Source organism: Phyllobates terribilis, unplaced genomic scaffold, assembly GCF_046119375.1.
Source record: "Phyllobates terribilis strain yellow unplaced genomic scaffold, ASM4611937v1 Scaffold_17__1_contigs__length_24005725, whole genome shotgun sequence".
Lineage (NCBI taxonomy): Eukaryota > Metazoa > Chordata > Amphibia > Anura > Dendrobatidae > Phyllobates > Phyllobates terribilis.
This window is the reverse complement of record NW_027362777.1, coordinates 10,572,357-10,586,463: the sequence shown is the minus strand read 5'-3', so window position 1 is coordinate 10,586,463 and position 14,107 is coordinate 10,572,357. Positions and strand designations below refer to the sequence as shown.

The following is a 14,107-nucleotide window of genomic DNA, read 5'->3' as shown; positions in this document are numbered from 1 at the left end:
CGGCTCTGCTCCGTACACCTTGTACACGCGCGGCTCTGCTCCGTACACCTTGTACACACGCGGCTCTGCTCCGTACACCTCGTACACACACGCCTCTGCTCCGTACACCTCGTACACATGCGGCTCCGTTCCGTACACCTCGGACACACGCGGCTCCGCTCCATACACCTCGTACATGCCCGGCTCCGCTCCGTACACGCGCGGCTCCGCTCCGTATATTTCGTACACACGCGGCTCCACTCCGTACATCTCGTACACACACTGCTCCGCTCCGTACACCTCGTACACACGCGGCTCCGCTCCGTACACCTCGTACACATGCGGCTCCGCTCCGTACACCTCATACAGACGCGGCTCTGCTCCGTACACTTCGTACACACGCGGCTCCGCTCCGTACACCTCGTACACGCGCGGCTCCGCTTCGTACACACGCGGCTCCACTCAGTACACCTCGTACACACGCGGCTCCGCTCAGTACACCTCGTACACACGCAGCTCCGCTACGTACACCTCGTACACACGCAGCTCTGCTCCGTACACCTCGTACACACGTGGTTCTGCTCCGTACACCTCGTACACACGCGGCTCCGCTCCGTACACCTCGTACACGCGGCTCCGCTCCGTACACCTCGTACAAACACGGCTCCGCTCCGTACACCTCGTACACGCTGCTCCGATCCGTACACCTCGTACACACGCGGCTTTGCTCCGTACACCTCGTACACGCGGTTCTGCTCCGTACACCTCGTACACACGCGGCTCCGCTCCGTACACCTCGTACACACGCGGCTCTGCTCCGTACACCCCGTACACACGCGGCTCTGCTCCGTACACCTCGTACACACGCGGCTCTGCTCCGTACACCTCGTACACACGCGGTTCCGCTCCGAATACACGCGGCTCCACTCAGTACACCTCGTACACACGCGGCTCCGCTCCGTACACCTCGTACACATGCGGCTCCGCTCCGTAGCTCCGGCTCCGCTCCGTACACCTCGTACATATGCGGTTCTGCTCCGTACACCTCGAACACACACGGCTCCGCTCCGTACACCTCGTACACGCGCGACTCCGCTCCGTACACCTCGTGCACGCCCGGCTCCGCTCCATACACCTCGTACACGCCCGGCTCCGCTCCGTACACCTCGTACACGCGCGGCTCCGCTCCGTACACCTCGTACACACGGCTCCGCTCCGTACACCTCGTACACACGGCTCCGCTCCGTACACCTCGTACACGCGCGGCTCCGCTCCGTACACCTCGTACACACGGCTCCGCTCCGTACACCTCGTACACACGGCTCCGCTCCGTACACCTCGTACACGCGCGGCTCCGCTCCGTACACACGCGGCTCCACTCAGTACACCTCGTACACACGCGGCTCCGCTCCGTACACCTCGTACACACGCGGCTCCGCTCCGTACACCTCGTACATGCGCGGCTCCGCTCTGTACACCTCGTACACGCGCGGCTCCGCTCCGTACACCTCGTACACGCGCGGCTCTGCTCCGTAGACCTTGTACACACGCGGCTCTGCTCCGTACACCTCGTACACACACGCCTCTGCTCCGTACACCTCGTACACATGCGGCTCCGTTCCGTACACCTCGGACACACGTGGCTCCGCTCCATACACCTCGTACATGCCCGGCTCCGCTCCGTACACGCGAGGCTCCGCTCCGTATATTTCGTACACACGCGGCTCCACTCCGTACATCGCGTACACTCACTGCTTCGCCCCGTACACCTCGTACACACGCGGCTCCGCACCGTACACCTCGTACACATGCGGCTCCGCTCCGTACACCTCATACAGACGCGGCTCCGCTCCGTACACCTCGTACACGCGCGGCTCCGCTCCGTACACCTCGTACACGCGCGGCTCTGCTCCGTAGACCTTGTACACACGCGGCTCTGCTCCGTACACCTCGTACACACACGCCTCTGCTCCGTACACCTCGTACACATGCGGCTCCGTTCCGTACACCTCGGACACACGTGGCTCCGCTCCATACACCTCGTACATGCCCGGCTCCGCTCCGTACACGCGAGGCTCCGCTCCGTATATTTCGTACACACGCGGCTCCACTCCGTACATCGCGTACACTCACTGCTCCGCCCCGTACACCTCGTACACACGCGGCTCCGCACCGTACACCTCGTACACATGCGGCTCCGCTCCGTACACCTCATACAGACGCGGCTCTGCTCCGTACACCTCGCACACACGCGGCTCCGCTCCGTACACCTCGTACACGCGCGGCTCTGCTTCGTACACACGCGGCTCCACTCAGTACAACTCGTACACACGCAGCTCTGCTCCGTACACCTCGTAAACACGCAGCTCTGCTCCGTACACCTCGTACACACGCGGCTCTGCTCAGTACACCTCGTACACGCAGCTCCGATCCGTACACCTCGTACATATGCGGCTCTGCTCCGTACACCTCGTACACGCGGCTCTGCTCCGTACACCTCGTACACACACGGCTCCGCTCCGTACACCTCGTACACACGCGGCTCTGCTCCGTACACCCCGTACACACGCGGCTCTGCTCCGTACACCTCGTACACACGCGGCTCTGCTCCGTACACCTCGTACACACGCGGTTCCGCTCCGTATACACGCGGCTCCACTCAGTACACCTCGTACACACGCGGCTCCGCTCCGTACACCTCGTACACATGCGGCTCCGCTCCGTAGCCCCGGCTCCGCTCCGTACACCTCGTACATATGCGGTTCTGCTCCGTACACCTCGTACACACACGGCTCCGCTCCGTACGCCTCGTACACGCGCGGCTCCGCTCCGTACGCCTCGTACACGCGCGGCTCCGCTCCGTATACCTCGTACACGCGCGGCTCTGCTCCGTACACCTTGTACACACGCGGCTCCGCTCCGTACACCTCGTACACAAGCGGCTCCGCTCCGTACACCTCGTACACACGCGGCTCCGCTCCGTACACCTCGTACACGCGCGGCTCCGCTCCGTACACCTCGTACACGCGCGGCTCCGCTCCGTACACCTCGTACACATGCGGCTCCGCTCCGTACACCTCATACAGACGCGGCTCCGCTCCGTACACCTCGTACACACGCGGCTCTGCTCCGTACACCTCGTACACACGCGGCTCTGCTCCGTACACCTCGTACACGCGCGGCTCCGCTCCGTACACCTCGTACACGCGCGGCTCCGCTCCGTACACCTCGTACACATGCGGCTCCGCTCCGTACACCTCATACAGACGCGGCTCTGCTCCGTACACCTCGCACACACGCGGCTCTGCTCCGTACACCTCGCACACACGCGGCTCTGCTCCGTACACTTCGTACACACGCGGCTCTGCTCCGTACACCTCGTACACATGCGGCTCCGCTCCGTACACCTCATACAGACGCGGCTCTGCTCCGTACACCTCGCACACACGCGGCTCTGCTCCGTACACCTCGCACACACGCGGCTCTGCTCCGTACACTTCGTACACACGCGGCTCTGCTCCGTACACCTCGTACACATGCGGCTCCGCTCCGAACACCTCGTACACGCGCGGCTCCGCTCCGTACACCTCGTACACGCGCGGCTCTGCTCCGTACACCTTGTACACGCGCGGCTCTGCTCCGTACACCTTGTACACACGCGGCTCTGCTCCGTACACCTCGTACACACACGCCTCTGCTCCGTACACCTCGTACACATGCGGCTCCGTTCCGTACACCTCGGACACACGCGGCTCCGCTCTATACACCTCGTACATGCCCGGCTCCGCTCCGTACACGCGCGGCTCCGCTCCGTATATTTCGTACACACGCGGCTCCACTCCGTACATCTCGTACACACACTGCTCCGCTCCGTACACCTCGTACACACGCGGCTCCGCTCCGTACACCTCGTACACATGCGGCTCCGCTCCGTACACCTCATACAGACACGGCTCTGCTCCGTACACTTCGTACACACGCGGCTCCGCTCCGTACACCTGCGGCTCCGCTTCGTACACACGCGGCTCCACTCAGTACACCTCGTACACACGCGGCTCCGCTCAGTACACCTCGTACACACGCAGCTCCGCTACGTACACCTCGTACACACGCAGCTCTGCTCCGTACACCTCGTACACACGTGGTTCTGCTCCGTACACCTCGTACACACGCGGCTCCGCTCCGTACACCTCGTACACGCGGCTCCGCTCCGTACACCTCGTACAAACACGGCTCCGCTCCGTACACCTCGTACACGCTGCTCCGATCCGTACACCTCGTACACACGCGGCTTTGCTCCGTACACCTCGTACACGCGGTTCTGCTCCGTACACCTCGTACACACGCGGCTCCGCTCCGTACACCTCGTACACACGCGGCTCTGCTCCGTACACCCCGTACACACGCGGCTCTGCTCCGTACACCTCGTACACACGCGGCTCTGCTCCGTACACCTCGTACACACGCGGTTCCGCTCCGTATACACGCGGCTCCACTCAGTACACCTCGTACACACGCGGCTCCGCTCCGTACACCTCGTACACATGCGGCTCCGCTCCGTAGCCCCGGCTCCGCTCCGTACACCTCGTACATATGCGGTTCTGCTCCGTACACCTCGAACACACACGGCTCCGCTCCGTACACCTCGTACACGCGCGACTCCGCTCCGTACACCTCGTGCACGCCCGGCTCCGCTCCATACACCTCGTACACGCCCGGCTCCGCTCCGTACACCTCGTAAACGCGCGGCTCCGCTCCGTACACCTCGTACACACGGCTCCGCTCCGTACACCTCGTACACGCGCGGCTCCGCTCCGTACACACGCGGCTCCACTCAGTACACCTCGTACACACGCGGCTCCACTCAGTACACCTCGTACACACGCGGCTCCGCTCCGTACACCTCGTACACACGCGGCTCCGCTCCGTACACCTCGTACACGCGCGGCTCCGCTCCGTACACCTCGTACACGCGCGGCTCCGCTCCGTACACCTCGTACACGCGCGGCTCTGCTCCGTAGACCTTGTACACACGCGGCTCTGCTCCGTACACCTCGTACACACACGCCTCTGCTCCGTACACCTCGTACACATGCGGCTCCGTTCCGTACACCTCGGACACACGTGGCTCCGCTCCATACACCTCGTACATGCCCGGCTCCGCTCCGTACACGCGAGGCTCCGCTCCGTATATTTCGTACACACGCGGCTCCACTCCGTACATCGCGTACACTCACTGCTCCGCCCCGTACACCTCGTACACACGCGGCTCCGCACCGTACACCTCGTACACATGCGGCTCCGCTCCGTACACCTCATACAGACGCGGCTCCGCTCCGTACACCTCGTACACGCGCGGCTCCGCTCCGTACACCTCGTACACGCGCGGCTCTGCTCCGTAGACCTTGTACACACGCGGCTCTGCTCCGTACACCTCGTACACACACGCCTCTGCTCCGTACACCTCGTACACATGCGGCTCCGTTCCGTACACTTCGGACACACGTGGCTCCGCTCCATACACCTCGTACATGCCCGGCTCCGCTCCGTACACGCGAGGCTCCGCTCCGTATATTTCGTACACACGCGGCTCCACTCCGTACATCGCGTACACTCACTGCTCCGCCCCGTACACCTCGTACACACGCGGCTCCGCACCGTACACCTCGTACACATGCGGCTCCGCTCCGTACACCTCATACAGACGCGGCTCTGCTCCGTACACCTCGCACACACGCGGCTCCGCTCCGTACACCTCGTACACGCGCGGCTCTGCTTCGTACACACGCGGCTCCACTCAGTACACCTCGTACACACGCAGCTCTGCTCCGTACACCTCGTACACACGCAGCTCTGCTCCGTACACCTCGTACACACGCGGCTCTGCTCCGTACACCTCGTACACACGCGGCTCTGCTCCGTACACCTCGTACACACGCGGCTCCGCTCCGTACACCTCGTACACGCGGCTCCGCTCCGTACACCTCGTACAAACACGGCTCCGCTCCGTACACCTCGTACACGCTGCTCCGATCCGTACACCTCGTACATACGCGGCTCTGCTCCGTACACCTCGTACACGCGGTTCTGCTCCGTACACCTCGTACACACGCGGCTCCGCTCCGTACACCTCGTACACACGCGGCTCTGCTCCGTACACCTCGTACACACGCGGTTCCGCTCCGTATACACGCGGCTCCACTCAGTACATCTCGTACACACGCGGCTCCACTCCGTACACCTCGTACACATGCGGCTCCGCTCCGTAGCCCCGGCTCCGCTCCGTACACCTCGTACATATGCGGTTCTGCTCCGTACACCTCGTACACACACGGCTCCGCTCCGTACACCTCGTACACGCCCGGCTCCGCTCCATACACCTCGTACACGCCCGGCTCCGCTCCGTACACCTCGTACACGCGCGGCTCCGCTCAGTACACCTTGTACACACGCGGCTCCGTACACCTCGTACAAACAAGGCTCCGCTCAGTACACCTCGTACACGCAGCTCCGATCCGTACACCTCGTACATATGCGGCTCTGCTCCGTACACCTCGTACACGCGGCTCTGCTCCGTACACCTCGTACACACACGGCTCCGCTCCGTACACCTCGTACACACGCGGCTCTGCTCCGTACACCCCGTACACACGCGGCTCTGCTCCGTACACCTCGTACACACGCGGCTCTGCTCCGTACACCTCGTACACACGCGGTTCCGCTCCGTATACACGCGGCTCCACTCAGTACACCTCGTACACACGCGGCTCCGCTCCGTACACCTCGTACACATGCGGCTCCGCTCCGTAGCCCCGGCTCCGCTCCGTACACCTCGTACATATGCGGTTCTGCTCCGTACACCTCGTACACACACGGCTCCGCTCCGTACACCTCGTACACGCCCGGCTCCGCTCCATACACCTCGTACACGCCCGGCTCCGCTCCGTACACCTCGTACACGCGCGGCTCCGCTCAGTACACCTTGTACACACGCGGCTCCGTACACCTCGTACAAACAAGGCTCCGCTCAGTACACCTCGTACACGCAGCTCCGATCCGTACACCTCGTACATATGCAGCTCTGCTCCGTACACCTCGTACACGCGGCTCTGCTCCGTACACCTCGTACACACACGGCTCCGCTCTGTACACCTCGTACACACACGGCTACGCTCCGTACGCCTCGTACACACGCGGCTCCACTCCGTACGCCTCGTACACGCGCGGCTCCGCTCCGCGTACACCTCGTACACGCGCGGCTCTGCTCCGTATACCTCGTACACACGCGGCTCTGCTCCGTACACCTCGTACACACGCGGTTCCGCTCCGTATACACGCGGCTCCACTCAGTACACCTCGTACACACGCGGCTCCGCTCCGTACACCTCGTACACATGCGGCTCCGCTCCGTAGCCCCGGCTCCGCTCCGTACACCTCGTACATATGCGGTTCTGCTCCGTACACCTCGTACACACACGGCTCCGCTCCGTACACCTCGTACACGCCCGGCTCCGCTCCATACACCTCGTACACGCCCGGCTCCGCTCCGTACACCTCGTACACGCGCGGCTCCGCTCAGTACACCTTGTACACACGCGGCTCCGTACACCTCGTACAAACAAGGCTCCGCTCAGTACACCTCGTACACGCAGCTCCGATCCGTACACCTCGTACATATGCAGCTCTGCTCCGTACACCTCGTACACGCGGCTCTGCTCCGTACACCTCGTACACACACGGCTCCGCTCTGTACACCTCGTACACACACGGCTCCGCTCCGTACGCCTCGTACACACGCGGCTCCACTCCGTACGCCTCGTACACGTGCGGCTCCGCTCCGCGTACACCTCGTACACGCGCGGCTCTGCTCCGTATACCTCGTACACGCGCGGCTCTGCTCCGTATACCTCGTACACGCGCGGCTCTGCTCCGTACACCTCGTACACACGCGGCTCTGCTCCGTACACCTCGTACACACGCGGCTCCGCTCTGTACACCTCGTACACACGCGGCTCCGCTCCGTACACCTCGTACACACGCGGCTCCGCGGCGTACACCTCGTACACACGCGGCTCCGCGGCGTACACCTCGTACACACGCGGCTCCGCTCCGTACACCTCGTACACATGCGGCTTTGCTCCGTACACCTCGTACACACGGCTCCGCTCCGTACACCTCGTACACATGCGGCTCTGCTCCGTACACCTCGTACACATGCGGCTCCGCTCCGTACACCTCGTACACGCGCGGCTCTGCTCCGTACACCTCGTACACCCGCGGCTCTGCTCCGTACACCTCGTACACACGCGGCTCTGCTCCGTACACCTCGTACACACGCGGCTCTACTCTGTACACCTCGTACACACGCGGCTCTGCTCCGTACACCACCTACACACACGGCTCTGCTCCGTACACCTCGTACACATGCGGCTCCGCTCCGTACACCTCGTACACACGGCTCCGCTCCGTACACCTCGTACACATGCGGCTCCTCTCCGTACACCTCGTACACATGCGGCTCCGCTCCGTACACCTCGTACACGCGCCGCTCCGCTCCGTACACCTCGTACACACGCGGCTCCGCTCCGTACACCTGGCACACACGCGGCTCCGCTCCGTACACCTCGCACACACGCGGCTCTGCTCCGTACACCTCGCACACACGCGGCTCTGCTCCGTACACCTCGTACACACGCGGCTCTGCTCCGTACACCTCGTACACACGCGGCTCTGCTCCGTACACCTCGTACACACGCGGCTCTGCTCCGTACACCTCGTACACACGCGGCTCTGCTCCGTACACCTCGTACACACGCGGCTCTGCTCCGTACACCTCGTACACACGCGGCTCTGCTCCGTACACCTCGTACACACGCGGCTCTGCTCCGTACACCTCGTACACACGCGGCTCTGCTCCGTACACCTCGTACACACGCGGCTCTGCTCCGTACACACCGTGTACACACGCGGCTCTGCTCCGTACACCTCGGACACACGCGGCTCTGCTCCGTACACCTCGGACACACGCGGCTCCGCTCCGTACACACGCGGCTCCGCTCAGTACACCTTGTACACACGCGGCTCCGCTCCGTACACCTCGTACACATGCGGCTCCGCTCCGTACACCTTGTACACACGACTCCGCTCCGTACACCTCGTACACATGCGGCTCTGCTCCGTCACCTCGTACACATGCGGCTCCGCTCCGTACACCTCGTACACGCGCGGCTCCGCTCCGTACACCTAGTACACGCGCGGCTCTGCTCCGTACACCTCGTACACAAGCGGCTCCGCTCCGTACACCTCATACAGACGCGGCTCTGCTCCGTACACCTCGTACACGCGCGGCTCTGCTCCGTACACCTCGTACACGCGCGGCTCTGCTCCGTACACCTCGTACACGCGCGGCTCTGCTCCGTACACCTCGTACACCCGCGGCTCTGCTCCGTACACCTCGTACACACGCGGCTCTGCTCCGTACACCTCGTACACACGCGGCTCTGCTCTGTACACCTCGTACACACGCGGCTCTGCTCCGTACACCACCTACACACGCGGCTCTGCTCCGTACACCTCGTACACGCGCGGCTCCGCTCCGTACACGCGCGGCTCCACTCAGTACACCTCGTACACATGCGGCTCCGCCCCGTACACCTCGTACACACGGCTCCGCTCCGTACACCTCGTACACATGCGGCTCCTCTCCGTACACCTCGTACACATGCGGCTCCTCTCCGTACACCTCGTACACATGCGGCTCCGCTCCGTACACCTCGTACACGCGCGGCTCCGCTCCGTACACCTCGTACACACGCGGCTCCGCTCACCTCGCACACACGCGGCTCCGCTCCGTACACCTCGCACACACGCGGCTCCGCTCCGTACACCTCGCACACACGCGGCTCTGCTCCGTACACCTCGCACACACGCGGCTCTGCTCCGTACACCTCGTACACACGCGGCTCTGCTCCGTACACCTCGTACACACGCGGCTCTGCTCCGTACACCTCGTACACACGCGGCTCTGCTCCGTACACCTCGTACACACGCGGCTCTGCTCCGTACACCTCGTACACACGCGGCTCTGCTCCGTACACCTCGTACACACGCGGCTCTGCTCCGTACACCTCGGACACACGCGGCTCCGCTCCGTACACACGCGGCTCCGCTCAGTACACCTTGTACACACGCGGCTCCGCTCCGTACACCTCGTACACATGCGGCTCCGCTCCGTACACCTTGTACACACGACTCCGCTCCGTACACCTCGTACACGCGCGGCTCTGCTCCGTATACCTCGTACACGCGCGGCTCTGCTCCGTACACCTCGTACACACACGGCTCTGCTCCGTACACCTCGTACACACGCGGCTCTGCTCCGTACACCTCGCACACACGCGGCTCTGCTCCGTACACCTCGTACACACGCGGCTCTGCTCCGTACACCTCGTACACACGCGGCTCTGCTCCGTACACCTCGTACACACGCGCCTCTGCTCCGTACACCTCGTACACACGCGGCTCTGCTCCATACACCTCGTACACACGCGGCTCTGCTCCGTACACCTCGTACACACGCGGCTCTGCTCCGTACACCTCGTACACACGCGGCTCTGCTCCATACACCTCGTACACACGCGGCTCTGCTCCGTACACCTCGTACACACGCGGCTCTGCTCCGTACACCTCGGACACACGCGGCTCCGCTCCGTACACACGCGGCTCCGCTCTGTACACACGCGGCTCTGCTCCGTACACCTCGTACACACGCGGCTCTACTCCGTACACCTCGTACACACGCGGCTCTGCTCCGTACACCACGTACACACACGGCTCTGCTCCGTACACCTCGTACACACGCGGCTCTGCTCCGTACACCACGTACACACACGGCTCTGCTCCGTACACCTCGTACACACGCGGCTCCGCTCCGTACACCTCGTACACATAGGCTCCGCTCCGTACACCTCGCACACACGCGGCTCTGCTCCGTACACCTCGCACACACGCGGCTCTGCTCCGTACACCTCGCACACACGCGGCTCTGCTCCGTACACCTCGTACACACGCGGCTCTGCTCCGTACACCTCGTACACACGCGGCTCTGCTCCGTACACCTCGTACACACGCGGCTCTGCTCCGTACACACGCGGCTCCGCTCAGTACACCTCGTACACACGCGGCTCCACTCAGTACACCTCGTACACACGCGGCTCCACTCAGTACACCTCGTACACACGCGGCTCCGCTCCGTACACCTCGTACACATGCGGCTCCGCTCCGTACACCTCGTACACACGGCTCCGCTCCGTACACCTCGTACACATGCGGCTCTGCTCCGTACACCTCGTACACGCGCGGCTCTGCTCCGTACACCTCGTACACATGCGGCTCTGCTCCGTACACCTCGTACACATGCGGCTCTGCTCCGTACACCTCGTACACACGCGGCTCTGCTCCGTACACCTCGTACACATGCGGCTCTGCTCCGTAAACCTCGTAAACACGCGGCTCCGCTCCGTACACACGCGGCTCTGCTCCGTACACCTCGTACACATGCGGCTCTGCTCCGTACACCTCGTACACACGCGGCTACACTCAGTACACCTCGTACACACGCAGCTCCGCTCCGTACACCTCGTACAGATGCGGCTCCGCTCCGTACACCTCGTACACACACGGCTCTGCTCCGTACACCTCGTACACACGCGGCTCTGCTCCGTACACCTCGTACACACGCGGCTCCGCTCCGTACACCTCGTACACACGCGGCTCCGCTCCGTACACCTCGTACACACGCGGCTCCGCTCAGTACACCTCGTACACACGCGGCTCCGCTCAGTACACCTCGTACACACGCGGCTCCACTCAGTACACCTCGTACACACGCGGCTCCGCTCCGTACGCCTCATACACGCGCGGCTCCGCTCCGTATACTTCGTACACACACGGCTCTGCTCCGTACACCTCGTACACACGCGGCTCTGCTCCGTACACCTCGTACACACGCGTCTCCGCTCCGTACACACGCGGCTCCACTCAGTACACCTCGTACAAACGCAGCTCCGCTCCGTACACCTCATACACACGCGGCTCTGCTCCGTACACCTCGTACACACGTGGCTCCGCTCCGTACACCTCGTACACGCGGCTCCGCTCCGTACACCTCGTACAAACAATGCTCCGCTCCGTACACCTCGTACACACGCGGCTCTGCTCCGTACATCTCGTACACGCGGCTCTGCTCCGTACACCTCGTACATGCGCGGCTCCGCTCCGTACACCTCGTACACATGCGGCTCCGCTCTGTACACCTCATACACACGCGGCTCCGCTCCGTACACCTCGTACACACGCGGCTCTGCTCCGTACACACGCGGCTCTGCTCCGTACACACGCGGCTCTGCTCCGTACACCTCGTACACACGCGGCTCTGCTCCGTACACACGCGGCTCTGCTCAGTACACCTTGTACACACGCGGCTCCACTCAGTACACCTCGTACACACGCGGCTCCGCTCCGTACACCTCGTACACACGCGGCTCCTCTCCGTACACCTCGTACACATGCGGCTCCGCTCCGTACACCTCGTACACACGGCTCCGCTCCGTACACCTCGTACACATGCGGCTCCGCTCCGTACACCTCATACACGCGCGGCTCCGCTCAGTACACCTAGTACACGCGCGGCTCTGCTCCGTACACCTCGTACACACGCGGCTCTGCTCCGTACACCTCGTACACACGCGGCTCTGCTCCATAAACCTCGTAAACACGCGGCTCCGCTCCGTACACACGCGGCTCCGCTCAGTACACCTCGTACACACGCGGCTCCGCTCAGTACACCTCGTACACACGCGACTCCGCTCCGTACACCTCGTACAGATGCGGCTCCGCTCCGTACACCTCGTACACACGGCTCCGCTCCGTACGCCTCGTACACATGCGGCTCCGCTCCATACGCCTCGTACACGCGCGGTTCCGCTCCGTACCCTCGTACACGCGCGGCTCCGCTCCGTACGCCTCATACACGCGCGGCTCCGCTCCATATACCTCGTACATACACGGCTCTGCTCCGTACACCTCGTACACACGCGGCTTTGCTCCGTACACCTCGTACACACGCGGCTCCACTCAGTACACCTCGTACACACGCGGCTCCGCTCAGTACACCTCGTACACACGCGCCTCCGCTCAGTACACCTCGTACACACGCGGCTCCACTCCGTACACACGCGGCTCCACTCAGTACACCTCGTACACGCGCGGCTCCGCTCCGTACGCCTCGTACACGCTCGGCTCTGCTCCGTACACCTCGTACACGCGCGGCTCCTTCTCCGTACACCTCGTACACGCGGCTCCGCTCCGTACACCTCGTACACACGTGGCTCCGCTCCGTACACCTCGTACATGCGCGGCTCCGCTCCGTACACCTCGTACACGCGCGGCTCCGCTCCGTACACCTCGTACACGCGCGGCTCCGCTCCGTACACCTCGTACACGCGCGGCTCCGCTCCGTACACCTCGTACACGCGCGGCTCTGCTCCGTACACCTCGTACACACGCGGCTCTGCTCCGTACACCTCGTACACACGCGTCTCCGCTCCGTACACACGCGGCTCCGCTTAGTACACCTTGTACACACGCGGCTCCGCTCAGTACACCTCGTACACACGCGGCTCCGCTCAGTATACCTCGTACACACGCGGCTCCGCTCAGTACACCTCGTACACGCGACTCCGCTCCGTACACCTCGTACACACGCGGCTCCGCTCCGTACACCTCGTACACGCGGCTCCGCTCCGTACACCTCGTACAAACAAGGCTCCGCTCCGTACACCTCGTACACGCGGCTCCGATCCGTACACCTCGAACACACGCGGCTCTGCTCCGTACATCTCGTACACGCCGCTCCGCTCCGTACACCTCGTACACGCGCGGCTCCGCTCTGTACACCTCGTACACGCGCGACTCCGCTCCGAACGCCTCGTACACGCGCGGCTCCGCTCCGTACACCTCGTACACGCGCGGCTCCGCTCCGTACACCTCGTACACGCGCGGCTCCGCTCCGTACACCTCGTACACGCGCGGCTCCGCTCCGTACACCTCGTACACGCGCGGCTCCGCT

At 63.7% G+C, this 14,107-nt stretch overlaps 1 protein-coding gene across 1 annotated transcript in view; it reads left to right on the top strand.

Annotated features, from left to right (window-relative positions):
- Positions 1 to 14,107, top strand: part of LOC141176076 (uncharacterized) — a 43,921-nt gene that overhangs the window by 16,807 nt on the left and 13,007 nt on the right. The window lies entirely within an intron of this gene.